The sequence below is a fragment of the Phyllobates terribilis genome, unplaced genomic scaffold (genome assembly GCF_046119375.1).
Source record: "Phyllobates terribilis strain yellow unplaced genomic scaffold, ASM4611937v1 Scaffold_4__5_contigs__length_816908805, whole genome shotgun sequence".
NCBI lineage: Eukaryota > Metazoa > Chordata > Amphibia > Anura > Dendrobatidae > Phyllobates > Phyllobates terribilis.
This window is the reverse complement of record NW_027362764.1, coordinates 683,942,537-683,969,724: the sequence shown is the minus strand read 5'-3', so window position 1 is coordinate 683,969,724 and position 27,188 is coordinate 683,942,537. Positions and strand designations below refer to the sequence as shown.

The 27,188-nt window shown below is 43.5% G+C and overlaps 1 non-coding gene and 4 pseudogenes across 1 annotated transcript; all 5 read right to left on the bottom strand.

Annotated features, from left to right (window-relative positions):
• Positions 1 to 11,951: 11,951 nt before the first annotated feature.
• LOC141269807 (5S ribosomal RNA) lies at positions 11,952 to 12,070 on the bottom strand (annotated as a pseudogene).
• A 658-nt stretch (positions 12,071 to 12,728) lies between these two features.
• On the bottom strand, positions 12,729 to 12,848 carry LOC141269004 (5S ribosomal RNA; annotated as a pseudogene).
• Positions 12,849 to 20,184: 7,336 nt separating this feature from the next.
• LOC141269704 (5S ribosomal RNA) lies at positions 20,185 to 20,293 on the bottom strand (annotated as a pseudogene).
• A 921-nt stretch (positions 20,294 to 21,214) lies between these two features.
• On the bottom strand, positions 21,215 to 21,334 carry LOC141269914 (5S ribosomal RNA; annotated as a pseudogene).
• Positions 21,335 to 21,940: 606 nt separating this feature from the next.
• Positions 21,941 to 22,059, bottom strand: LOC141266745 (5S ribosomal RNA). Its single transcript, XR_012320771.1, has one exon. It is a non-coding gene; the product is annotated as a 5S ribosomal RNA (ribosomal RNA).
• Positions 22,060 to 27,188: the final 5,129 nt, after the last annotated feature.

Sequence of the window (27,188 nt, the reverse complement as noted above, 5' to 3'; positions counted from 1 at the left end):
AAAATGACTATCCTAAAGGATGGGAAAATGATTCAGACAGATTAAGATATTTGATTTATTGTGTCACAAAGGATTTTCCCAACATAGAAGATCTGCAGAAACTAAGGATTGGTAGGAAGGAATGTACATATACATTCATGTCCATATTTGAACGGTTGTACAAAGCTCTCATCAAAAATGGAAAAGTACAACATATGATAACAACTTTTGTACAAAAATTCAAATTCCTAAATTCAGTTTCCCAAGTTATGGCATCACAAAAAAATTCATTATTTGAATGTGCGCAGATGCTGGATTTTGTTAGAAAACATGAGAATCGTGAAAAGAAAATAAATCAAGCTAAATTTATAAAACCAGGAAAGGTAAAATCTTACCAAAAGCCAATATCAAACTCTCCTAGACTGAGTCATCCCCATAGTGAACTCTATCAAATACACAGAAGATTTCATATATGTTATAAGCCATATCAGCCAGTGCAAAGATCCATCTCTCCACAGAATGAGTTAATTCTCAGTCAGAACTGTGATTCTCTAAAAAGGAAAATGGCTGAAACTGATGGACAGAGACAGGTGAGACGACCAACTCACAGTGACGTCATGGAATGTGGACAGAAGAACAGGCAGTTCGCTGAGGTTTTGAAGGATAGAAAAATGTCTTTCCTAAATAGGGCGTTCCTGGAGATATTTGAGAGAGACAGAAGATTTGGTTTAGGGAGTGGCTAAGGAAAAACTGTAATTATAATGTATCAAAATGTAATACAATGTCTCAATATTTATTTATAATCTTATACAGTAAAATTGTAGTTACATAGTTTCTAATAGTTCATATATATATATACACTTGTCTAAGTAGAGATTGCGTATAATTGTATTTATATATACGTTTATAAGATATATATATATATATTAATTAATAAATTAGAACTTCATATATATAAATTTAAGTAGCAATATTTTGAATTACATTAGAACCAACCAATATATGTATAAGATATTTAAATAATTCTGTTTCTGTATGAATTTGATATTTAATTTTATTTTCTTATATTTCCTTAGAGTTTTCATTCCAAAGCAGGATTTGATCAAAGAACTCTAAAATGGATTTATTTCTTTATTCACACAGGAAGTGAAAAAATTGCATGATTTTATGTGTATAACATTTTAAAATAATAACAATATATCTAGTTGAACTATAATATATATGTAATACTTATTAGTTCTTTTGTGTTGCTAATATTTTCTGTGCATGAAGTGTTCGTGCAAATTAAAGTAGCTTTACAGCATGACGTGTGACAGCTGCGGCCTTTGAACTTTGAGCTAATAGTATAGGATCCCATTCATTCTATTTTCAACTGATGTAACTTAAGACCGGACAGCCAGTGAAAAAAGAATCTAAGACAAGAGTTTTTTCAAGTGTCTGAAATTCCAGTGACTTACTCTCATATTATATAATATGTACTTGGGGAATAGTCAAAGAAATATAAAGATATTCAATTGATATGGCAATGCGCATTAATAAATTGGGATACAACAATTTTGGGTTAAATATATATATATATATATCTAAAACTTCATATGTGGAATGTTTGAGTTGAACAGATCTGTGAATGTGAGAGTGAAGGTGACAGATGAGTAAATCAGCAGCTGCTAAGTGTGATTGATGTGACAGAGGCCTTGTATGTTTGTATGTTTGAAAAAAAAAAAATGTTTCTTTATGTGAAGGTACAAAAATATATTTAATTCTGAGGAAATTATAATACATAATTAGGTATTATCTACATATATATATTTCTATATTTCTTTAATAATTATTATTTCTTGATTTAACTAATAGTGGATAAGGGCAACCACACATCAAAATGGTTTACAAAGCAAATTTATATTTAGAATAATTTTCCACATGATAATATTCTTGAATAACTATAATATTATTTTTAATGGTTACCTAAATAGGTACACACATCTCTTTAGTCAAATCTATGCTACTCATCGATATGAAATTTATGCACAATATTTCTAGAAGAATAATTATTTTTAATTTGGTTCTGATATATACATAAATTTTATAAAATAATATTTTTGGTATTAAGGGGAAAAATGTGTTTTTGATCCTGATTACATAATCACTTTTGATCAATACTTATTTTCCACACATTTTAATAAAGAAGAAATAATAATAAGGTACTATGGTATAATTAAGAAGGGTATTACATGCAAAGTTGCATAATTTAATATTTTTTGGTGGTACAAGGTTATGACAAATATGAAATCATCCAAACAATGGAGATATAAGGGTATTTTTTTATGGAGAATATAATTACTCTGCATTTGTTATTAAAATTTAAAGGCCTTATTTTTATTTTTATTCTTATTTTTACTCTTAATTTTATTTTTCATTTTTAAGATTTTATTCTTACTTTATACTTCTTATTTTTCTATTTTTTCATTTTTTAATTCTCATTTGATTTTATTTGAGTTCAATATCTCAATTGAGAAAACACATTACTATTTAATAAAGTAATGTCTAATACAAAAGTATTGCTTCATTAAATATATATTGCTAAGGAAAAAAAAGTTTACATTTTCTGAGTAAACACAACAATTCATTCATTCATTTATTCATTCATTCATTCATTCATTCATTCATTCATACTTTCATATATTTATTTATTTTGGTTCAGGAGTATACATTCTTTGATATTATTGATTTAATAAGGATATAAAAACTTGTTTTTTCAAAATACACTGACACCTATGGGTTGGAAAAGGTAATTACACCTATGACATAAAAATGTTCTATCATATGGAGAACTTGATTGATAATGAATTATTATCTATTATTGTTTATTATTCCAAACATAATTTATTTTAATATTTTGATAATAATTAGATGGATATTACTGATTGCTATGGTACGCTGTGATATTATAGGTTAGGAAAAACTGCCAGATTTGGTATCAGATTAGGGAATGAAGACTTCAATCAAGACATCGCAATTATGAATTTTATCTTAATAAAGACTTTTAATTTTTATAAATCAAAGAGATTCTCAAAAGTTACAAGAAGAAGCAACTGATATCCGGACGTCTCAGAAGGTAACAGGTGTGAATGCTGAGTGTTATAATAGACTGTGTCCATTACATACAATACAATTCACACCACTGATCACCAGGACGGCAGAGGACGATGATCCTATATGTACTGTGTTATGTTCAAGTTTCATCACGTTCCAGTGGTTTCTTATCACCTGCAACGCTTCAATGAAAGCTGGTGAACAGGTAATACCTGGCATATGTGTCCTGTATATAAAGGACTGAGTACTGGTTATGGTGCTATATAAAGCAGGTGTAGCGTCGGCGTCCCTGCCCTCTGCTAGGCAGGGACGCTGTTCCCCTCACCTCTCTGCTCCGAGCCCGGCGTCCTCCTCCCGTTCTGCTGGCAGCGTGCGCTCCTTCCCGGCCACTGTGCTTAAGGAGTCCCCGGCCAATGGCCGGAGGACTTCACCATATATAAGGCACCTCCTCCAAAATGGAGGTGCCCGAGCAATGTTGTTGCACTGTTCACTACTCTGCTTCAGCCCTCAGGTCCCGTTGCCAGTTACCTGCCAGATACCTGCCAGATTCCTGCCAGCTTGCTGTCTTATTCCTGCCTGACATTCTGCTACCTGCCTGCTAGCCTGAGGTCCGACGGTCTGCCTTACTACTCCTGTCAGTCTGTCTAAGGACCAGCTTGCCCGCTCACCTGGGAGCGCACATCAACTACCTGCCTGCTTGCCTGAGGTCCGACGGTCTGCCTTCCAACTCTTGTCAGTCTGTCTATGGACCAGCTTGCCCGCTCACCTGGGAGCGCACATCTGCTACCTGCCTGCTAGTCTACCTGGAGGCTCTGCCGTCACGTGCTGTGTCTACCTGCCTGTCCAGTGACTCCTGCCCGCTCACCTGGGAGCGCTCATCTGCCGCCTGTCTGTTGGTCTTCCTGGAGGCTCCGCCGTCACATGCTGTGACCACCCTTTTATCCAGAGACTCTCGCCTGCTCACCTGGGAGCTCACGTCTACCATCAGCCGCCACAGGTCGTACCAACCCTTTACCCAGAGACTGCCCCGGTCACTTGCCGTGACCATCTGCCCGCTCACCCTGAGACTGCCCCGGTCACTTGCCGTGACCATCTGCCCGTTCACCCAGAGACTCCACCGGTCACTTGCTGTGACCATCTGCCCGTTCATCCAGAGACTGCCCCGGTCACTTGCCGTGACCTCCTGCCCGTTCTTCTAGAGACTGTCCCGGTCACCTGCTGTGACTGCCTGCCTGGTCGCCACCCGCTCCCTTACAAGGACCGCCCCCTTGTATAGTAGCTCAGAGGTTCCGCCTCCCAGACCCGTTACAGTTTGCTCGGGCCATGGAACCCAGTGGCACCCAAGCTCCCTCGCTCTCGGACCTCTGTCATGAACTGTCCCGTCAGAGGTCCCAACAGGAGTCCATCCTGGGTCACCTGCGGAATGTCAATTCTCGCCTGGACACTCTGACTGCTCCACCAGCAACCACCGCCATTGCCATGACTCGCAACCCGGCAGCTCCGCTGCCCACCAATACCATGGTATCCTACCCCGGACCCCGGCTTTCTGCACCTCCTCGCTTCGGAGGCGACTCCGCCCAGGCTCGGGGCTTCATAAATCAGTGCACCCTGCACTTTGAACTCCTGTCCCACCATTTTAACTCCGACCGGGCCAAAATTGCCTTCATCATGTCCCATCTCACCGGGGAGGCCCTGGCCTGGCTAAATCCTCTATGGGAGAGAGGAGACCCCCTGGTGTCCGACTTGCCTGCCTTTCTCATGGCTTTCCGGAAAGTCTTCGACGAACCCGGACGGAAGACCTCATCCGCATCATCTCTGCTACGCCTCCGTCAGGGAAGTCTCACCGTGGGCCAATATGCCATACGGTTCCGTACCCTTGCCTCGGAGCTGGCCTGGGATAACGACGCTCTGGTATCCGTCTTCTGGGAGGGTCTGTCCGGCCGTATTAAAGATGAACTTGCCGGTCGGGACATTCCTACCACTCTCGATGACCTAATAACTCTTGCCACCCGGATTGACCTACGGTTCCAGGAGCGTGCCAAAGAGGTCACCCGTGAGAGGAGGTTTCCACGTCTAGCTCCTACTTTTCAGAAATCCGTCTCTCCCCAGGTACACTCTCCTGAGCCTATGCAGGTCGACCAGACCAAGATGGTCAAAACCCGTCAGGACTTACGCCGTGCCGAAGGGAGCTGCTTCTACTGTGGCAGTAAGGAGCACCGGATCCGTACCTGCCCGGAGAGGTCGGGAAACGCCTGTGTCTAGGTTCGCTCAGAGAGGTCAACCTAGACAAGAATAAATCCTCTCCATCTCTGCTACTGTCAGTCTCTATTATCTGCGGGGAGAATCGTTATTTCGAACTAGCCCAACTTGACTCTGGAGCGGCCGGGAATCTTATCTCACAGTCCCTGGTAGAAAAATACCGCATTCCCACCAAACCTCTGGCAGTACCATTATCTGTCGCTGCTGTGGATGGGGGCCTCTTACCACGTCCCATCCAACTCATCACCGAATCCGTAACTCTGCAGGTGGGAATGCTGCATTCTGAGAGCATCTCTTTTCATGTTCTGCCTGGACTCTCTCACGCCCTCTTACTAGGTCTACCTTGGCTCCAGAGACATGCACCCGTGCTTGACTGGCAGACCGGAGAAGTCCTTCGCTGGGGACAGGACTGTCATAAGACTTGTTTGGTTCCTGTTCATCCCGTCCGTCCTTCTCCTACCCCAACTAATCTACCTGGACTTCCGATTCCCTATTGGTCATTTGCTGATGTCTTTAATAAAAAGGAGGCAGAGACATTACCCCCTCATAGACCATACGACTGTCCTATCGACCTGTTACCCGGTACTACTCCTCCCCGTGGGCGTATTTACCCATTGTCCGCTGCTGAGACCCGGTCGATGTCCGAATATATTGAGGAGAATTTGGCCAGGGGATTCATCCGGAAATCTACCTCCCCGGCGGGAGCAGGCTTCTTCTTCGTAAAAAAGAAGGACGGCTCTCTCTGTACCTGTATAGACTATAGAGGCCTTAACCAGATCACGGTGAAGAATAAGTACCCCCTTCCGCTCATTCCAGAATTATTTGATCGCCTGAGGGGGGCTAGAGTCTTCACCAAACTGGACCTCCGTGGGGCGTACAACCTGGTCCGTATCCGTCAAGGGGATGAATGGAAGACTGCATTCAACACTCGGGACGGCCACTATGAATATCTGGTAATGCCCTTTGGTCTCTGTAACGCTCCTGCCGTCTTTCAAGAGTTGGTCAATGACATCTTCCGGGACCTTCTCTACTCCTGCGTTGTGGTGTACCTGGACGACATCTTGGTCTTCTCTCCGGATCTCCAGACTCACCGGAGGGACGTTTGTCAGGTCCTGCTCAGGCTCAGGCAGAACCACCTCTTCGCTAAATATGAGAAGTGCCTCTTTGATCAGACCTCGCTTCCGTTTTTGGGCTACATTATTTCTCAGACCGGCCTACGAATGGATCCAGAGAAACTGTCTGCCATCGAGAAATGGCCCCGACCGGAGGGGTTGATGGCCATTCAGCGGTTCCTGGGCTTCGCCAACTACTACCGCATCTTCATACCGCACTTCTCTTCCCGGACTGCCCCAATTTCCGCGTTCACCCGTAAGGGTACTAATCCCAAAGAGTGGCCGCCCGAAGCAGAGGAGGCCTTTCTTTCCTTAAAACAGGCCTTCTCTTCCGCCCCGGTGCTGCATCGTCCGGACGGCAACAAGCAGTTCTTTCTGGAGGTTGACGCCTCCTCCTCTGGAGCCGGAGCTGTACTTACTCAAAAATCTTCTTCCGGGAGGATGGTAACTTGCGGCTTCTTCTCCAAACTCTTCTCCTCTTCTGAGCGCAATTATTCCATAGGAGACCGAGAGTTATTGGCCATCAAGCTGGCATTGGAGGAGTGGCGTTACCTACTCGAGGGGGCTCTTCATCCGGTAATAATTTACACTGACCACAAGAACTTGGCTTATCTCCAGCATGCCCAGAGACTTAATGCGCGCCAAGCCCGGTGGTCCTTGTTTTTTGCTCGCTTTGATTTTGTTCTACATTTTCGCCCGGCTGACAAGAACATCAAAGCAGACGCCTTGTCCCGATCCTTTCTGGTATCTGATCTCGAGGAAGAACCTAAACATATCATCGATCCCGCCAGAGTAATGCAGGTGGCTCCCGTGAGTCTAAATCGTCTCCCTCCCGGTAAGACGTTCGTATCGGTACCTGATCGGGAGAAGATCCTACACTGGGGTCATTCGTCTAAACTAGCTGGCCACGCCGGTCAGAAAAAGACCCTCCAGCTTATTTCCCGACACTACTGGTGGCCTAACCTGCGCAAGGATGTAATAGACTTTGTTTCTGCCTGTGTGTCCTGTGCCCGCAACAAAGTTCCGAGACACCTGCCAGCCGGTCGCCTTCTTCCTCTGCCAGTACCTGCTGCCCCCTGGCAGCATATAGCGATGGACTTCATAACTGATCTTCCCGTCTCTGCCGGTTGTATGGTCATTTGGGTGGTCGCTGACCGCTTTTCCAAGATGGCTCACTTCATTCCCCTGCCAGGCCTCCCGTCTGCACCCGAGCTGGCTAAAGACTTTATCCGAGACATCTTCCGTCTTCATGGCCTGCCCCGTCACATCGTGTCGGATCGTGGGGTACAGTTCACTTCTCGTTTCTGGAGAGCCACTTGTAAATTGCTAGACGTCACCCTGGACTTCTCCTCCGCTTACCACCCACAGTCTAATGGTCAAGTGGAGCGGATCAATCAGATCCTGACCAGTTACCTCCGGCACTTCGTTAATGCCCACCATTCTGACTGGGTGAATCTCCTACCATGGGCCGAATTCTCGTACAACAATCACAAGAGCGAATCTTCCTCCAAATCCCCGTTTTTTGTAGTCTTCGGTCAGCATCCTCGGATCCCGTTTCCCGTCTCCACCTCGGTGGACAATCCGGCTGCGGAATCTCTTGTTAACAAATTTTCCTCCACCTGGGAGAGTACCCGGTCCGCACTCCTTCTGTCATCCGAGCGTATGAAAAGACATGCTGACAAAAAACGTCTGGATCCTCCTCAATTCCATCCAGGGGATAAGGTCTGGCTCTCGTCCAAGTATGTCCGGCTCAAGATTCCTTCCTATAAGTTAGGGCCTCGGTTCATCGGTCCTCTGGAAATCATCAGTCAGATCAACCCGGTGGCCTATAAATTGAAACTCCCGGCCAACTTGCGGATCCCTAACTCCTTCCATGTATCTCTCCTCAAACCTGTGGTACTTAACTCTTTTTCCAAGTCTACAGGCACGCCTCCTGCTCCGGTTTCCGCTGAAAACGAATTTGAGGTAGAGAACATTCTGGCCACCAAAAGGGTAAGAGGGAAGACCTTTTTTCTAGTAGATTGGAAGGGGTTTGGTCCTGAAGAGAGAACGTGGGAGCCACGGGAGAACATCCATGCCCCTCTCATCCTTGCTAAATTTCTGTCTGGCCTAAAAAAGGGGGGGCCTAAAGGGGGGGGTACTGTAGCGTTGGCGTCCCTGCCCTCTGCTAGGCAGGGACGCTGTTCCCCTCACCTCTCTGCTCCGAGCCCGGCGTCCTCCTCCCGCTCTGCTGGCAGCGCGCGCTCCTTTCCGGCCACTGTGCTTAGGGCGCGCGCGCGCTCCCTCCCTCTTAAAGGGGTCGCGCGCGCCATCCTAAGGAGTCCCCGGCCAATGGCCGGAGGACTTCACCATATATAAGGCACCTCCTCCAAAATGGAGGTGCCCGAGCAATGTTGTTGCACTGTTCACTACTCTGCTTCAGCCCTCAGGTCCCGTTGCCAGTTACCTGCCAGATACCTGCCAGATTCCTGCCAGCGTGCTGTCTTATTCCTGCCTGACATTCTGCTACCTGCCTGCTAGCCTGAGGTCCGACGGTCTGCCTTACTACTCCTGTCAGTCTGTCTAAGGACCAGCTTGCCCGCTCACCTGGGAGCGCACATCAACTACCTGCCTGCTTGCCTGAGGTCCGACGGTCTGCCTTCCAACTCTTGTCAGTCTGTCTATGGACCAGCTTGCCCGCTCACCTGGGAGCGCACATCTGCTACCTGCCTGCTAGTCTACCTGGAGGCTCTGCCGTCACGTGCTGTGACCACCTGCCTGTCCAGTGACTCCTGCCCGCTCACCTGGGAGCGCACATCTGCTGCCTGTCTGTTGGTCTTCCTGGAGGCTCCGCCGTCACATGCTGTGACCACCCGTTTATCCAGAGACTCTCGCCTGCTCACCTGGGAGCTCACGTCAACCATCAGCCGCCACAGGTCGTACCAACCCTTTACCCAGAGACTGCCCCGGTCACTTGCCGTGACCATCTGCCCGTTCACCCTGAGACTGCCCCGGTCACTTGCCGTGACCATCTGCCCGTTCACCCAGAGACTGCCCCGGTCACTTGCCGTGACCATCTGCCCGTTCATCCAGAGACTGCCCCCGGTCACTTGCCGTGACCTCCTGCCCGTTCTTCTAGAGACTGTCCTGGTCACCTGCTGTGACTGCCTGCCTGGTCGCCACCCGCTCCCTTACAAGGACCGCCCCCTTGTATAGTAGCTCAGAGGTTCCGCCTCCCAGACCCGTTACAGCAGGAAAGTGTCAAGTTAACCCTTGCTTTACTGACCAAAGACGTCACATCTGTTCCAAAAGTGACACGAGACCAGTGCGGACACACGGAAGATTCCAAAGACGATCCAACGTAAGTCCAGGTGACACTGCACAGATATTAAAGCTACATTTCATCCATGGACTTTGTTTTCTTATCAACTGACACACATGATCTTTCTAATAAAGAGTACAGTTTATGGACTGAACAATAATGAGCACAATTATGGACTGTACAATATCTACATGCTGTAATTTATTTCAAAGGAGTTTTCATCTAAAGACTGTGCTATAAAAGAACCAAGAAGAAGACGAGACGACGACCCGATGACATCAGATGATGACGATTGAACCCGCGATTGCTTCAATTTAGATATAGGGAAGTATAATTATACATATTAAATGAATATTAGTCACGGCTTACCATAACATGAATTCACATCATTATATAACAATAATCCGATATTGATACTATTATTACTATTATTATTATTATGGAAATTTAATGATATTGCCAAGGAAGAAGGAAAGAAAAAATGATTGATGAATGTATCTTCTTTTGAGAATTTTCAGTTAAAGTCCTTTTATTCTCAAAAAGGGGGAAATGTTAAATGGTTAATTAGGGAAATTCATTTGGAATGTTAATCGATAATCATTTTTCTGAGTTCTATGCCTCAGCCATCGTGTCTAGTTGACATGCGCTATTTGTGTGTGTATTTTTGGTTCACTACCATATGTAGAACAGGTGTCCATATGACTGGCTATAAAATAACATGGTACAGAAAGAGGGGGCTCTCTTGCTCTGCTCACCCCACAAGACACAGAATCTTCATGCTGAGAAGCAGATGACATGTAGGCCTGGACACATGCTGGACAAAGACATGATTTACCAGCCAGGATCCAAGGAAAGATGGGTGAATCTCAATAATTAAACAATTAAGCTAATTTTGGACAAATGGACAATTACTTTATAACTAATTATTGTATGTACCTGCTGCAATCTGATTCTTTTTAGTGGACAATCCAAGAATAAATAGATACATTTTTTATAAGAATATCGTGATATTGATACTTTGAGAAGTCCTCAGTAGAAAAAAATAATACAGGAAGAGTTTTATTTTACAGTCTCCCATCCAAGTACTAACCAGTCCCGACCCTGCTTAGCTTCCAAGATCAGATGAGATCGGGCATGTTCAGGGTGGTGAGGCCGTAGGCAGAGACAAGCCTCTCACTTGCTGCTTTTCTACTTTGACGTCTGGCTGCCGGCTGCCCTTTCCAGTGCTCAGCAAGACCAGGTCCTTTTGTGCTTTCCCTTCTCTTCAATTTTTTTGCTGGCTTCCTTAAAAGGTGTTGTAGACACAACGCCCCACTCAGAGCCGCTGAGCTCACTGATCGGCTGCAGCGCTGTAGACGGAGCGTCAGCTTCACGGCCAATGCCACAGGCCGGGAGCAGAGGCGAGACTCACCGGTAGACCCGGGTAGGTTGAGTAGAGTGCGGTTAGTTGCTTTCTAATAGCCTGCAGCCAGGGATTAACTTTTAATGAAAGTGAACAATCCCTTTGACTGTCTGCAGCGCGCCACACCTAGGAAGCACACTCTTACACAAAAGCCAGCATGCACACGTGCTCGCACGTGACAACACCCCCTATCTGCCCCTACAACCTCTCCGTCACCATGCGTCAGACTCTCCTGCCTGTTTTATGATTTCAGGGCCCTAGCAGGAATCACCCCCTCCCCTCCCCAATTCCTTCCACACCTTCCTTGCACTAAGGTTAGCTCTTTGTCAGCCGTCTGGCTTGGTTAAAAAAGCTTCTTTGCAGAGAAACATGTTACTTCTGCTGGCCCTCGCTAGGCGGCCGGCATCCAAAACCTTCCCTGGGCACCTGCTGAAAGCCTGGCCGCTTCACGGCCCCGGGTGCTTTTAATGCCATCATTTCCACACGGCGAGCTGCGGAGTCAATAAGCACTCCTAGCTGTGTTGACTGCAAAGGTCTTCTGCTTGGGGTTACCGGTGGTTGCCTCCATCAACGCGGGAGACGCTGGTCCTGGTGAAAAGGAGCCTAGCATTAAAAGTAAAGAAGCAACAATGCTGGAGGCCCACGGTGATCAGAAGGATGCTGGTATTTTGCAGAGATGAAATAGCGCAAGAGAGAAAGCAAATGAAAAAAAGAAAAGAGAATGAAAGTGTGCACTTGTGAAAGGGAATGGAAAAAAGACATAGAAGAGAGTGCCCCCTGCTGGTGGAAGGAAGGAAAAAGTAAAAGCCTACAGCACCTGGTATTCCCAGGTGGTCTCCCATCCAAGTATTAACCAGGCCCAACCCTGCTTAGCTTTCAAGATCAGACGAGATTGGGCAAGTTCAGGGTGAGAAGAGCGCAGTTAGTTGCTTTCTAATAGGCTGCAGCCGGGGATTAACTTTTAATGAAAGGGAACAATCCCTTTGACTGTCTGCAGCGCGCCACACCTAGGAAGCGCACTCTCACACACAAGCCAGCATGCACACGTGCTCGCACGTGACAACACCCCCTATCTGCCCCTACAACCTCTCCGTCACCATGCATCAGACTCTCCTGCCTGTTTTTTGATTTCAGGGCCCTATCAGGAATCACCCCACCCCCCCCCCAATTCCTTCCGCACCTTCCTTGCCTTCCTTGCACTGAGGTTAGCTCTTTGGCAGCCATCTGGCTTGGTTACACAAGCTTCTTTGCAGAGATACATGTTACTTCTGCTGGCCCTTGCTAGGCGGCCGGCATCCAAAACCTTCCCTGGGCACCTGCTGAAAGCCTGGCCCCTTCACGGCCCCGGGTGCTTTTAACGCCATCATTTCCACACGGCGTGCTGCGGAGTCAATAAGCACTCCTAGCCGTGACAAGGAGCTCGGTGTCAAGCCTGCGTGAAGGCGGCGGGGTAGCGTACTTAGCTGCCAACTGGCTCAGAGGCCTTGGGGCTTCCATCATTTAAGTTACTTAAGGTCGGTGTCCGGCAAGGCGCCGTTCCATGCTAGCCGAGCTGGGCAGTAGGGCAAAACGTCATCAAAATGGTCTACAGCACCTGGTGTTCCCAGGAGGTCTCCCATTCAAGTACTGTCTGAGCCCAGACCTGCTTTGCTTCCAAGATCAGACGAGATCGGGCGTATCCAAGGTGGTATGACCAGTAGACGCTGCTCGATCCATCGCCCGGCCAGCCTTTCTCAGGATCGCTTGGTGGCGAGCAATCTGGCCGTGACGGGGCGGGCTCCGAAAGGTCCATGCAAAGGCTGTGCCGTCCCTACTGGTGTGGTTTGTTTAGCAGTGATTCACCTTCCGCATCAGGTGTCTTCAAAAATGGCTCGGCGCAGGGTCTCCTGCAGGCAAAACCCTTCATCGCAGTAATGTGACAGAAAGAGCAAGCTGGACCCGTAACTTGGGGGCGGAGCGAGACGTCCAGGGGTGAATGAAGGAAGAGGGTGAGATGGTTGCCAGTGACTTTGAGCTGCTCTTCAGGGGGGAGGGTCGTGTTGCCTGCAAAGGTCTTCTGTTGGGTTACCGGTGGTTGCCTCCAGCCACCCGGGAGACGCTGGTTCTGGTGAAAAGGAGCCTAGTATTAAAAGTAAATAAGCAACAATGCTGGAGGCCCACGGTGATCAGAAGGATGCTGGTATTTTGCAGAGATGAAATAGCGCAAGAGAGAAAGCAAATGAAAAAAAAGAAAAGAGAATGAATGTGTGCACTTGTGAAAGGGAATGGAAAAAAGGCATAGAAGAGAGTGCCCCCTGCTGGTGGAAGGAAGGAAAAAGCAAAAGCCTACAGCACCTGGCATTCCCAGGCGGTCTCTGTTAAATGGTAAATTATGGAAATTCATTTGGAATGTTAATCGATAATCATTTTTCTGAGTTCTATGCCTCAGCCATCGTGTCTAGTTGACATGCGCTATTTGTGTGTGTATTTTTGGTTCACTACCATATGTTGAACAGGTGTCCATACGACTGGCTATAAAAGCCCATGTTATAGAAAGGGGGGGATCTCTTGCTCTGCCCACCCCACAAGACACAGAATCTTCATGCTGAGAAGCAGATGACATGTAGGCCTGGACACATGCTGGACAAAGACATGATTTACCAGCCAGGATCCAAGGAAAGATGGGTGAATCTCAACAATTAAGCTAATTATGGACAAATGGACAATTACTTTATAACTAATTATTGTATGTACCTGCTGCAATCTGATTCTTTTTAATGGACAATCCAAGAATAAATAGATACATTTTTTTATAAGAATATCGTGATATTGATACTTTGAGAAGTCCTCAGTAGAAAAAAATAATACAGGAAGAGTATTATTTTACAATGGTGAGCCAGCCAGTCCTGTTTTTTTGTTTTTTAAATTAAGTAAGTGAATTTCTTCCGTGAACAAGGGGGGAGTCCTGACGAGCTGAACAGCTGTTGTTCACGTGTCAGTAAATTCACTAGTTTGTCAGGAGAAGCAGAAAGGACCTACAGACTGAGGAAAGACAGGAAGCAGAGGTACTAACAAGGAACAGAATCACACAGGAAAAGAATCAGATGAACTGAAGACAGGACTTGCTGATAAAGAGAAGCCAAGGAATCTTAAGGTAAGCAAAATATGGATATAATTTCTTCTTTTGCTAAACAAAGTAATATTAATTTCAAAGTTAATGTAGGAGATGACATAGAAGTTTTGTGGCTCAGTTTATACAAAGAATGTGAATTGCAGAATTTACAGTTAACTTCTAAATTGGTAAATAGAGACAAACAGAAATTGAGAAATATTCTACATTTGGTAGATTTTTTTCATAGTCTTGTGTTAGAGATTTCTAAGCAGGAAAATAGTGTAGAAGTGTCAGACGGTGATACTGATTCTGACTGTAATGTGGAAAATTAACAAGAAGTAAAACACGTGTCTGTAACTGAAGGTGACCTTGGGTCTGACCAAGAGACGGACATACAGAAACCTGACATGGGAGGAGACATGACTGACATACGAGAAACCGACATACTAGGTGATGTGGGAGGAGACGTGAGTGACGTAGGAGGAACGGACGTACAAGAGCCACTAAAAATATCAGAGAATTCTGGAATTACTCAGGCTCAACTCCAAATTAAAATGAGGAAAAATTTGCTGAAATTATACAAAATCATGCCAAAATATGATGTCAAAATCCATGCCTGTAGAAATTCAGAGACATTTGAGAGCTTCTCTGATAAGTTTGATTTATCCAATGAGGAGAGGAATCAATTATTTAAAATATGGATTCCTGTGACATTGTCCAGACGTTTACATTTAATGCCCTGTGAAAATGACTCTCCTAATGGATGGGAAAATGATTCGGACAGATTAAGATATTTGATTTATTGTGTCACAAAGGATTTTCCCAACATAGAAATTCTGCAGAAACTAAGGATTGGTAGGAAGGAATGTACATATACATTCATGTCCATATTTGAGCGGTTGTACAAAGCTCTCATCAAAAATGGAAAAGTACAACATATGATAACAACTTTTGTACAAAAATTCAAATTCCTAAATTCAGTTTCCCAAGTTATGGCATCACAAAAAAATTCATTATTTGAATGTGCGCAGATGCTGGATTTTGTTAGAAAACATGAGAATCGTGAAAAGAAAATAAATCAAGCTAAATTTATAAAACCAGGAAAGGTAAAATCTTACCAATAGCCAATATCAAACTCTCCTAGACTGAGTCATCCCCATAGTGAACTCTATCAAATACGCAGAAGATTTCATATATGTTATAAGCCATATTAGCCAGTGCAAAGATCCATCTCTCCACAGAATGAGTTAATTCTCAGTCAGAACTGTGATTCTCTAAAAAGGAAAATGGCTGAAACTGATGGACAGAGACAGGTGAGACGACCAACTCACAGTGACGTCATGGAATGTGGACAGAAGAACAGGCAGTTCTCTGAGGTTTTGAAGGATAGAAAAATGTCTTTCCTAAATAGGGCGTTCCTGGAGATATTTGAGAGAGACAGAAGATTTGGTTTAGGGAGTGGCTAAGGAAAAACTGCAATTATAATGTTGTATCAAAATGTAATACAATGTCTCAATATTTATTTATAATCTTATACAGTAAAATTGTAGTTACATAGTTTCTAATAGTTCATATATATATATATATATATATATATATATATATATATACACTTGTCTAAGTGGAGATTGCGTATAATTGTATTTATATATACGTTTATAAAATATATATATATATATTAATTAATAAATTAGAGCTTCATATATATAAATTTAAGTAGCAATATTTTGAATTACATTAGAACCAACCAATATATGTATAAGATATTTAAATAATTCTGTTTCTGTATGAATTTGATATTTAATTTTATTTTCTTATATTTCCTTAGAGTTTTCATTCCAAAGCAGGATTTGATCAAAGAACTCTAAAATGGATTTATTTCTTTATTCACACAGGAAGTGAAAAAATTGCATGACTTTATGTGTATAACATTTTAAAATAATAACAATATATCTAGTTGAACTATAATATATATGTAATACTTATTAATTCTTTTGTGTTGCTAATATTTTCTGTGCATGAAGTGTTCGTGCAAATTAAAGTAGCTTTACAGCATGACGTGTGACAGCTGCGGCCTTTGAACTTTGAGCTAATAGTATAGGATCCCATTCATTCTATTTTCAACTGATGTAACTTAAGACCGGGCAGCCAGTGAAAAAAGAATCTAAGACAAGAGTTTTTTCAAGTGTCTGAAATTCCAGTGACTTACTCTCATATTATATAATATGTACTTGGGGAATATTCAAAGAAATATAAAGATATTCAATTGATATGGCAATGCGCATTAATAAATTGGGATACAACAATTTTGGGTTAAATATATATATATATATATATATAATACTTCATATGTGGAATGTTTGAGTTGAACAGATCTGTGAATGTCAGAGTGAAGGTGACAGATGAGTAAATCAGCAGCTGCTAAGTGTGATTGATGTGACAGAGGCCTCGTATGTTTGTATGTTTGAAAAAAAAAATGTTTCTTTATGTGAAGGTACAAAAATATATTTAATTCTGAGGAAATTATAATACATAATTAGGTATTATCTACATATATATTTCTATATTTCTTTAATAATTATTATTTCTTGATTTAACTAATAGTGGATAAGGGCAACCACACATCAAAATGGTTTACAAAGCAAATTTATATTTAGAATAATTTTCCACATGATAATATTCTTGAATAACTATAATATTATTTTTAATGGTTACCTAAATAGGTACACACCTCTCTTTAGTCAAATCTATGCTACTCATCGATATGAAATTTATGCACAATATTTCTAGAAGAATAATTATTTTTAATTTGGTTCTGATATATACATAAATTTTATAAAATAATATTTTTGGTATTAAGGGGGAAAATGTGTTTTTGATCCTGATTACATAATCACTTTTGATCAATACTTATTTTCCACACATTTTAATAAAGAAGAAATAATAATAAGGTACTATGGTATAATTAAGAAGGGTATTACATGCAAAGTTGCATAATTTAATATTTTTTGGTGGTACAAGGTTATGACAAATATGAAATCATCCAGATAATGGAGATATAAGGGTATTTTTTATGGAGAATATAATTACTCTGCATTTGTCATTAAAATTTAAAGGCCTTATTTTTATTTTTATTCTTATTTTTACTCTTAATTTTATTTTTCATTTTTAAAATTGTATTCTTACTTTATACTTCTTATTCTTCTATTTTTTCATTTTTTAATTCTCATTTGATTTTATTTGAGTTCAATATCTCAATTGAGAAAACACATTAATATTTAATAAAGTAATGTCAAATACAAGAGTATTGCTTCATTAAATATATATTGCTAAGGAAAAAAATGTTTACATTTTCTGAGTAAACACAACAATTCATTCATTCATTTATTCATTCATTCATTCATTCATACATTCATATATTTATTCATTTTGGTTCAGGAGTACACATTCTTTGATATTATTGGTTTAATAAAGATATAAAAACTTGTTTTTTCAAAATAAACTGACACCTATGGGTTGGAAAAGGTAATTACACCTATGACATAAAAATGTTCTATCATATGGAGAACTTGATTGATAATGAATTATTATCTATTATTGTTTATTATTCCAAACATAATTTATTTTAATATTTTGATAATAATTAGATAGATATTACTGATTGCTATGGTACGCTGTGATATTATAGGTTAGGAAAAACTGCCAGATTTGGTATCAGATTAGGGAATGAAGACTTCAATCAAGACATCGCAATTATGAATTCTATCTTAATAAAGACTTTTAATTTTTATAAATCAAAGAGATACTCAAAAGTTACAAGAAGAAGCAACTGATATCCGGACGTCTCAGAAGGTAACAGGTGTGAATGCTGAGTGTTATAATAGACTGTGTCCATTACATACAATACAATTCACACCACTAATCACCAGGACGGCAGAGGACGATGATCCTATATGTACTGTGTTGTGTTCAAGTTTCATCACGTTCCAGTGGTTTCTTATCACCTGCAACGCTTCAATGAAAGCTGGTGAACAGGTAATACCTGGCATATGTGTCCTGTATATAAAGGACTGAGTACTAGTTATGGTGCTATATAAAGCAGGAAAGTGTCAAGTTAACCCTTGCTTTACTGACCAAAGACGTCACATCTGTTCCAAAAGTGACACGAGACCAGTGCGGACACACGGAAGATTCCAAAGACGATCCAACGTAAGTCCAGGTGACACTGCACAGATATTAAAGCTACATTTCATCCATGGACTTTGTTTTCTTATCAACTGACACACATGATCTTTCTAATAAAGAGTACAGTTTATGGACTGAACAATAATGAGCACAATTATGGACTGTACAATATCTACATGCTGTAATTTATTTCAAAGGAGTTTTCATCTAAAGACTGTGTTATAAAAGAACCAAGAAGAAGACGAGACGACGACCCGATGACATCAGATGATGACGATTGAACCCGCGATTGCTTCAATTTAGATATAGGGAAGTATAATTATACATATTAAATGAATATTAGTCACGGCTTACCATAACATGAATTCACATCATTACATAACAATAATCCGATCTTGATACTATTATTACTATTATTATTATTATGGAAATTTAATGATATTGCCAAGGAAGAAGGAAAGAAAAAATGATTGATGAATGTATCTTCTTTTGAGAATTTTCAGTTAAAGTCCTTTTATTCTCAAAAAAGGGGGAAATGTTAAATGGTTAATTATGGAAATTCATTTGGAATGTTAATCGATAATCATTTTTCTGAGTTCTATGCCTCAGCCATCGTGTCTAGTTTACATGCGCTATTTGTGTGTGTATGTTTGGTTCACTACCATATGTAGAACAGGTGTCCATACGACTGGCTATAAAAGCCCATGGTACAGAAAGGGGGGGCTCTCTTGCTCTGCCCACCCCACAAGACACAGAATCTTCATGCTGAGAAGCAGATGACATGTAGGCCTGGACACATGCTGGACAAAGACATGATTTACCAGCCAGGATCCAAGGAAAGATGGGTGAATCTCAACAATTAAGCTAATTATGGACAAATGGACAATTACTTTATAACTAATTATTGTATGTACCTGCTGCAATCTGATTCTTTTTAATGGACAATCCAAGAATAAATAGATATATTTTTTTATAAGAATATCGTGATATTGATACTTTGAGAAGTCCTCAGTAGAAAAAAAATAATACAGGAAGAGTATTATTTTACAGTCTCCCATCCAAGTACTAACCAGGCCCAACCATGCTTAGCTTCCGAGATCAGATGAGATCGGGCGTATTCAAGTTGGTATGGCCAGCAGATGCTGCTCGATCCATCGCCCGGCCAGCCTCTCTCAGGATCGCTTGATGGCGAGAAATCTGGCCGTGACGGGGCGGGCTCCGAAGGGTCCATGCAAAGTTTGTGCCGTCCCTACAGGTGTGGTTTGTTTAGCAGTGATTCACCCGCCGCATCAGGTGTCTTCAAAAATGTCTCGGCGCAGGGTCTCCTGCAGGCTAAACCCTTCATCGCGGTATTGTGACAGAAAGAGCAAGCTGGACCCGTAACTTGGGGGCGGAGCGAGACGTCCAGGGGTGAATGAAGGAAGAGGGTGAGATGGTTGCGAGTGATTTTTAGCTGCTCTTCAGGGGGGAGGGTCGTGTTGCCTGCAAAGGTCTTCTGCTTGGGGTTACCGGTTGTTGCCTCCAGCCACACGGGAGACGCTGGTCCTGGTGAAAAGGAGCCTAGTATTAAAAGTAAAGAAGCAACAATGCTGGAGGCCCACGGTGATCAGAAGGATGTTGGTATTTTGCAGAGATGAAATAGCGCAAGAGAGAAAGCAAATGAAAAAAAGAAAAGAGAATGAATGTGTGCACTTGTGAAAAGGAATGGAAAAAAGGCATAGAAGAGAGTGCCCCCTGCTGGTGGAAGGAAGGAAAAAGCAAAAGCCTATAGCACCTGGTATTCCCAGGCGGTCTCCCATTCAAGTACAAACCAGGCCCAACCCTGCTTAGCTTCCGAGACCAGACGTGTTCAGGGTGGTGTGGCCGTAGGCAGAGACAAGCCTCTCACTTGCTGCTTTTCTACTGTGACGTCTGGCTGCCGGCTGCCCTTTCCAGTGCTCAGCAAGACCAGGTCCTTTTGTGCTTTCACTTCTCTTCAATTTTTTTGCTGGCTTCCTTAAAAGGTCTTGAAGACACAACGTCCAACTCAGAGCCACTGAGCTCACTGATCGGCTGCAGCGCTGTCGACGGAACGTCAGCTTCACGGCCAATACCACAGGCCGGGAGCAGAGGCGAGACTCACCGGTAGACCCGGGTAGGGTGAGCAGAGCGCGGTTAGTTGCTTTCTAATAGCCAGCAGCCGGGGATTAATTTTTAATGAAAGGGAACAATCCCTTTGACTGTCTGCAGCGCGCCACACCTAGGAAGCGCACTCTCACACACAAGCCAGCATGCACACGTGCTCGCACGTGACAACACCCTCTATCTGCCCCTACAACCTCTCCGTCATCATGCGTCAGACTCTCCTGCCTGTTTTCTGATTTCAGGACCCTAGCAGGAATCACCCCCCCCTCCCCAATTCCTTCCTTGCCTTCCTTGCACTGAGGTTAGCTCTTTGTCAGCCGTCTGGCTTGGTTACACAACCTTCTTTGCAGAGAAACATGTTACTTCTGCTGGCCCTCGCTAGGCGGCCAGCATCCAAACCCTTCCCTGGGCACCTGCTGAAAGCCTGGCCCCTTCACGGCCCCGGGTGCTTTTACCGCCATCATTTCCACACGGCGAGCTGCGGAGTCAATAAGCACTCCTAGCCGTGGCAAGGAGCTCGGTGTCAGGCCTGTGTGGTAGCGTACTTAGCTGCCAACTGGCTCAGAGGCCTTGGGACTTCCATCATCTAAGTTTCTTAAGGTCGGTGTCCAGCAATGCGCCGTTCCATGCTAGACGAGCTGGGCAGTAGGGCAAAACGTCATCAAAATGGTCTACAGCACCCGGTGTTGCCAGGAGGTCTTCCATCCAAGTACTGTCTGAGCCCAGCTCTGCTTTGCTTCCGAGATCAGACGAGACCGGGCGTATCCAAGGTGGTATGGCCAGTAGACGCTGCTCGATCCATCGCCTGGCCAGCCTTTCTCAGGATCGCTTGGTGGCGAGCAATCTGGCCGTGATGGGGCGGGCTCCGAAAGGTCCATGCAAAGGCTGTGCCATCCCTACAGGTGTGGTTTGTTTAGCAGTGATTCACCGGCCGCATCAGGTGTCTTCAAAAATGTCTTGGCGCTGTGTCTCCTGCAGGCTAAACCCTTCATCGCGGTAATGTGACAGAAAGAGCAAGCTGGACCCGTAACTTGGGGGCGGAGCGAGACGTCCAGGGGTGAATGAAGGAAGAGGGTGAGATGGTTGCCAGTGACTTTGAGCTGCTCTTCAGGGGGGAGGGTCGTGTTGCCTGCCAAGGTCTTCTGCTTGGGGTTACCGGTGGTTGCCTCCAGCCACGCGGGAGACGCTGGTCCTAGTATTAAAAGTAAAGAAGCAACAATGCTGGAGGCCCACGGTGATCAGAAGGATGCTGGTATTTTGCAGAAATGAAATAGCGCAAGAGAGAAAGCAAATGAAAAAAAGAAAAGAGAATGAATGTGTGCACTTGTGAAAGGAAATGGAAAAAAGGCATAGAAGAGAGTGCCCCCTGCTGGTGGAAGGAAGGAAAAAGCAAAAGCCTACAGCACCTGGTATTCCCAGGTGGTCTCCCATCCAAGTACTAACCAGGCCCAGCCCTGCTTAGCTTCCAAGATCAGACGAGATGAGACGTGTTCAGGGTGGTGTGGCCGTAGGCAGAGACAAGCCTCTCACTTGCTGCTTTTCTACTTTGACGTCTGGCTGCCGGCTGCCCTTTCCAGTGCTCAACAAGACCAGGTCCTTTTGTGCTTTCCCTTCTCTTCAATTTTTTTGCTGGCTTCCTTAAAAGGTCTTGTAGACACAACGCCCCACTCAGAGCCGCTGAGCTCACTAATCGGCTGCAGCGCTGTCGACGGAACGTCAGCTTCACGGCCAATGCCACACGCCAGGAGCAGAGGCGAGACTCACCGGTAGACCCGGGTAGGGTGAGTAGAGTGCGGTTAGTTGCTTTCTAATAGCCTGCAGCCGGGGATTAACTTTTAATGAAAGGGAACAATCCCTTTGACTGTCTGCAGCGCGCCACACCTAGGAAACGAACTCTCACACACAAGCCAGCATGCACACGTGCTCGCACGTGACAACACCCCCTATCTGCCTCTACAACCTCTCCATCACCATGCGTCAGACTCTCCTGCCTGTTTTATGATTTCAGGGCCCTAGCAGGAATCACCCCCCCCCTCCCCAATTCCTTCCGCACCTTCCTTGCACTGAGGTTAGCTCTTTGTCAGCCGTCTGGCTTGGTTACACAAGCTTCTTTGCAGAGAAACATGTTACTTCTGCTGGCCCTCGCTAGGCGGCCGGCATCCAAAACCTTCCCTGGGCACCTCCTGAAAGCCTGGCCCCTTCACGGCCACGGGTGCTTTTAACGCCATCATTTCCACATGGCAAGCTGCGGAGTCAATAATCACTCCTAGCCGTGGCAAGGAGCTCGGTGTCAGGCCTGCGTGAAGGCTAGAGATGAGCGTTGTTCTACTCGAACTTTTCGCCAATCTCAAATTCAAGCTGTTTTGGGCGGTGTTCGAGCCGTTCGGCGAACACGAACAATTTGAGAAAAATTCGGCTGTTCGAGGTTATGTTCGATAACTGTTCGTGCACCAAAATCATAACTGGATTTTTTCTCAGTAATGATGAAAATTAATGTTAATACGCAGTTTGAGTGTACAGCGGGGTGGGGGGAGGGGCAGGGGATGGATCTCTGCAGGAACAATGAAGATCTCCATTTTTTTTTCTCTTTCCCGCATTTGCAGTGGGGAGGTGCAATCTGTCAGCCTATCAGCAGCGCACACACGGAGCGAAGTGCTTTTTTTCACACAAGCAAGGGCATGTGTCATTGGCAGTGTATGTCACATGTCCTTGCCCTATAAGACCAAGCCATTTTCCCCGTCGCCACCATTTTCTCACTGCTGCAGCTGCGTGTTAGACGGCACCGCTGTTGCTGTGTGCGCTATACCTTGTTAATTTCAAGCCAATTTTCGAACAAATATACAGATAGCTTGGGAGTAGGGAATAGTTGTGATTGCAGTCCTTTTAAGGACTAGGTTACAGCATTTCCTACGACTTTTATCAGGGAGGTCTGTGCTCTTAAATAGATAGGTTGTGGGAGTAAAGACTAATTGTAATTGAAGTCCTTTTCAGGACTAGGTTACATCAGTTCCTATCAGTTTTTGCCAGGCAGGTCTGTGCCAGTGCTGTGCAAGTTTTTTTCACAGCATTTGGCTGAATCTAGCAAAGCTAATCCTTTTTGGCCTATTGCAGAGTGTGTTAGTCAGTGGAGTAGCCTATCTGTGTTGCAAGATATACCACCTGTGTATAGAATACCAATTTTTTTACTGCACCTAGTGAAGTAAAATCTTTTGGGCATAGCATCATTCTATTAGTCCATCTATACTGACCTCCATCAGGTTGCAAATTAAAACTAATTTTTATCTGCATCTACAGTACCTCTGAAAAAATATTTGGGCTTCTACCTGTGTGTGGGACTTGTTGTATTAGTCCATCTATACTGACCTCCATCAGGTTGCAAACTGAATATATTTTTTTCTGCATCTACCTCTGAAAAAATATTGGGCTTCTAGCTGTGTGTGGGACTTGTTGTATTAGTCCATCTATACTGACCTCCATCAGGTTGCAAACTGAATATATTTTTTTCTGCATCTACCTCTGAAAAAATATTGGGCTTCTAGCTGTGTGTGGGTCTTGTTCTATTAATCCATCTATACTGACCTCCATCAGGTTGCAAACTGAATATAATTTTTTTCTGCATCTAGCTCTGAAAAAATATTTGGCCTTCTAGTAGTGTGTCGGACTTTCTCTATTAGTCCATCTATACTGACCTCCATCAGGTTGCAAACTGAATATAATTTTTTTCTGCATCTAGCTCTGAAAAAATATTTGGCCTTCTAGTAGTGTGTCGGACTTTCTCTATTAGTCCATCTATACTGACCTCCATCAGGTTGCAAATTAAAACTAATTTTTATCTGCATCTACAGTACCTCTGAAAAAATATTTGGGCTTCTAGCTGTTTGTGAGACTTGTTGTATTAGTCCATCTATAATGACCTCCATCAGGTTGCAAACTGAATATATTTTTTTCTGCATCTACCTCTGAAAAAATATTGGGCTTCTTGCTGTGTGTGGGACTTGTTGTATTAGTCCATCTATACTGACCTCCATCAGGTTGCAAACTGAATATATTTTTTTCTGCATCTACCTCTGAAAAAATATTGGGCTTCTAGCTGTGTGTGGGTCTTGTTCTATTAATCCATCTATACTGACCTCCATCAGGTTGCAAACTGAATATAATTTTTTTCTGCATCTAGCTCTGAAAAAATATTTGGCCTTCTAGTAGTGTGTCGGACTTTCTCTATTAGTCCATCTATACTGACCTCCATCAGGTTGCAAATTAAAACTAATTTTTATCTGCATCTACAGTACCTCTGAAAAAATATTTGGGCTTCTAGCTTTGTGTGAGACTTGTTGTATTAGTCCATCTATAATGACCTCCATCAGGTTGCAAACTGAATATATTTTTTTCTGCATCTACCTCTGAAAAAATATTGGGCTTCTAGCTGTGTGTGGGACTTGTTGTATTAGTCCATCTATACTGACCTCCATCAGGTTGCAAACTGAATATATTTTTTTCTGCATCTACCTCTGAAAAAATATTGGGCTTCTAGCTGTGTGTGGGTCTTGTTCTATTAATCCATCTATACTGACCTCCATCAGGTTGCAAACTGAATATAATTTTTTTCTGCATCTAGCTCTGAAAAAATATTTGGCCTTCTAGTAGTGTGTCGGACTTTCTCTATTAGTCCATCTATACTGACCTCCATCAGGTTGCAAATTAAAACTAATTTTTATCTGCATCTACAGTACCTCTGAAAAAATATTTGGGCTTCTAGCTGTGTGTGGGACTTGTTGTATTAGTCCATCTATACTGACCTCCATCAGGTTGCAAACTGAATATATTTTTTTCTGCATCTACCTCTGAAAAAATATTGGGCTTCTAGCTGTGTGTGGGACTTGTTGTATTAGTCCATCTATACTGACCTCCATCAGGTTGCAAACTGAATATATTTTTTTCTGCATCTACCTCTGAAAAAATATTGGGCTTCTAGCTGTGTGTGGGTCTTGTTCTATTAATCCATCTATACTGACCTCCATCAGGTTGCAAACTGAATATAATTTTTTTCTGCATCTAGCTCTGAAAAAATATTTGGCCTTCTAGTAGTGTGTCGGACTTTCTCTATTAGTCCATCTATACTGACCTCCATCAGGTTGCAAACTGAATATATTTTTTTCTGCATCTACCTCTGAAAAAATATTTGGCCTTCTAGTAGTGTGTCGGACTTTCTCTATTAGTCCATCTATACTGACCTCCATCAGGTTGCAAATTAAAACTAATTTTTATCTGCATCTACAGTACCTCTGAAAAAATATTTGGGCTTCTAGCTGTGTGTGGGACTTGTTGTATTAGTCCATCTATACTGACCTCCATCAGGTTGCAAACTGAATATATTTTTTTCCTGCATCTACCTCTGAAAAAATATTTGGCTTCTAGCTGTGTGTGGGTCTTGTTCTATTAATCCATCTATACTGACCTCCATCAGGTTGCAAATTCAAAATAATTTTTTTCTGCATCTAACCCAGCCAATAGTTTTGGCCTAATACCACAGTTTGGCCACTCAGCTCTGCTCGGTTACCATCTATTGTTTTTTTGTGCAAACAACTCCAGAGTTGTGAATTAGTTAACCACCAAAATGAGTGGAAAAAGGCCTGCTGCTGGTGGAAAGGGGAATAGGTGTGTTGGGAAGGGGAAAAAAGGTTGTGTCCATGGGGTAGGTGTTAAAGCAACAGTATCATCTGCAGAAGAAAGACCATCTTCCAGCCAAACTAAAATGTCTACTTCTTTTAGCGGACAATGTGATAAGATCCCTTTCTTACGGCCACGCCAATCACTACAAATTCCAGATGAGGCACAAAAACAGCAGGTGCTTCAATGGATATCAAGTGCTCCTTTAAGTGGGCTCTCCTCCACATCAACTTCAACATCACAAATACTCCAGTCCTCAAAGGTGTCACCCAAATCGCACTTGCTTCCTCACAGCTCCCAAATCTCCAGCTGCCCGTCTGAGTATGAGGTAGAACAGATGGTTGAGTCTGCAGAGCTGTTTACTCATACTATAGCCTGGGAATCAGAGGTCGACTCCAGCGCTTCTGTGAATCCAGACGAGGAAATGATCTGCACTGATGCCCAGAATCTTTATGAGTCGGATCCAGGACCAGACGCAGAAGGTTCTGACCATAATGTAGACTCTCATTCCCAAACTGTAACTCCTGTTGGTGGAGACAATGAGGAAGACGATGATAAGACTCAAATACCTGATTGGAGCGACAACTTTAGTTTTTTGTCAGGGCAGGAACAGGTTGGCTCTGAGGACAACGGGTGTGATAACGCACAGGGTGATGATGATGAGGTCGGAGATCCCACTTACTGTCAACCCACAGTCAGCCAAGGGATGAGGTCAGCAGAGGAGGTGGAGGAAGATGCTAGTGACGACGAGGTCAGGTTGCGCCTTCCTGGACAGAGACGTAGTACTGGAAGCACGTCAACAACTGCATCCTCAAACACAACTCTGCCTCTCACCACAAGTCGTGGTGGCTCTTCAGGTCGCATGGGTGCTAAGCCTTGCATAGCCTGGGCATTTTTTCAGATCGATAAAGATGACCCAACTCGTGTTATCTGTAACATTTGTCAGCAAAAGCTAAGTAGAGGCCAAAAAATACA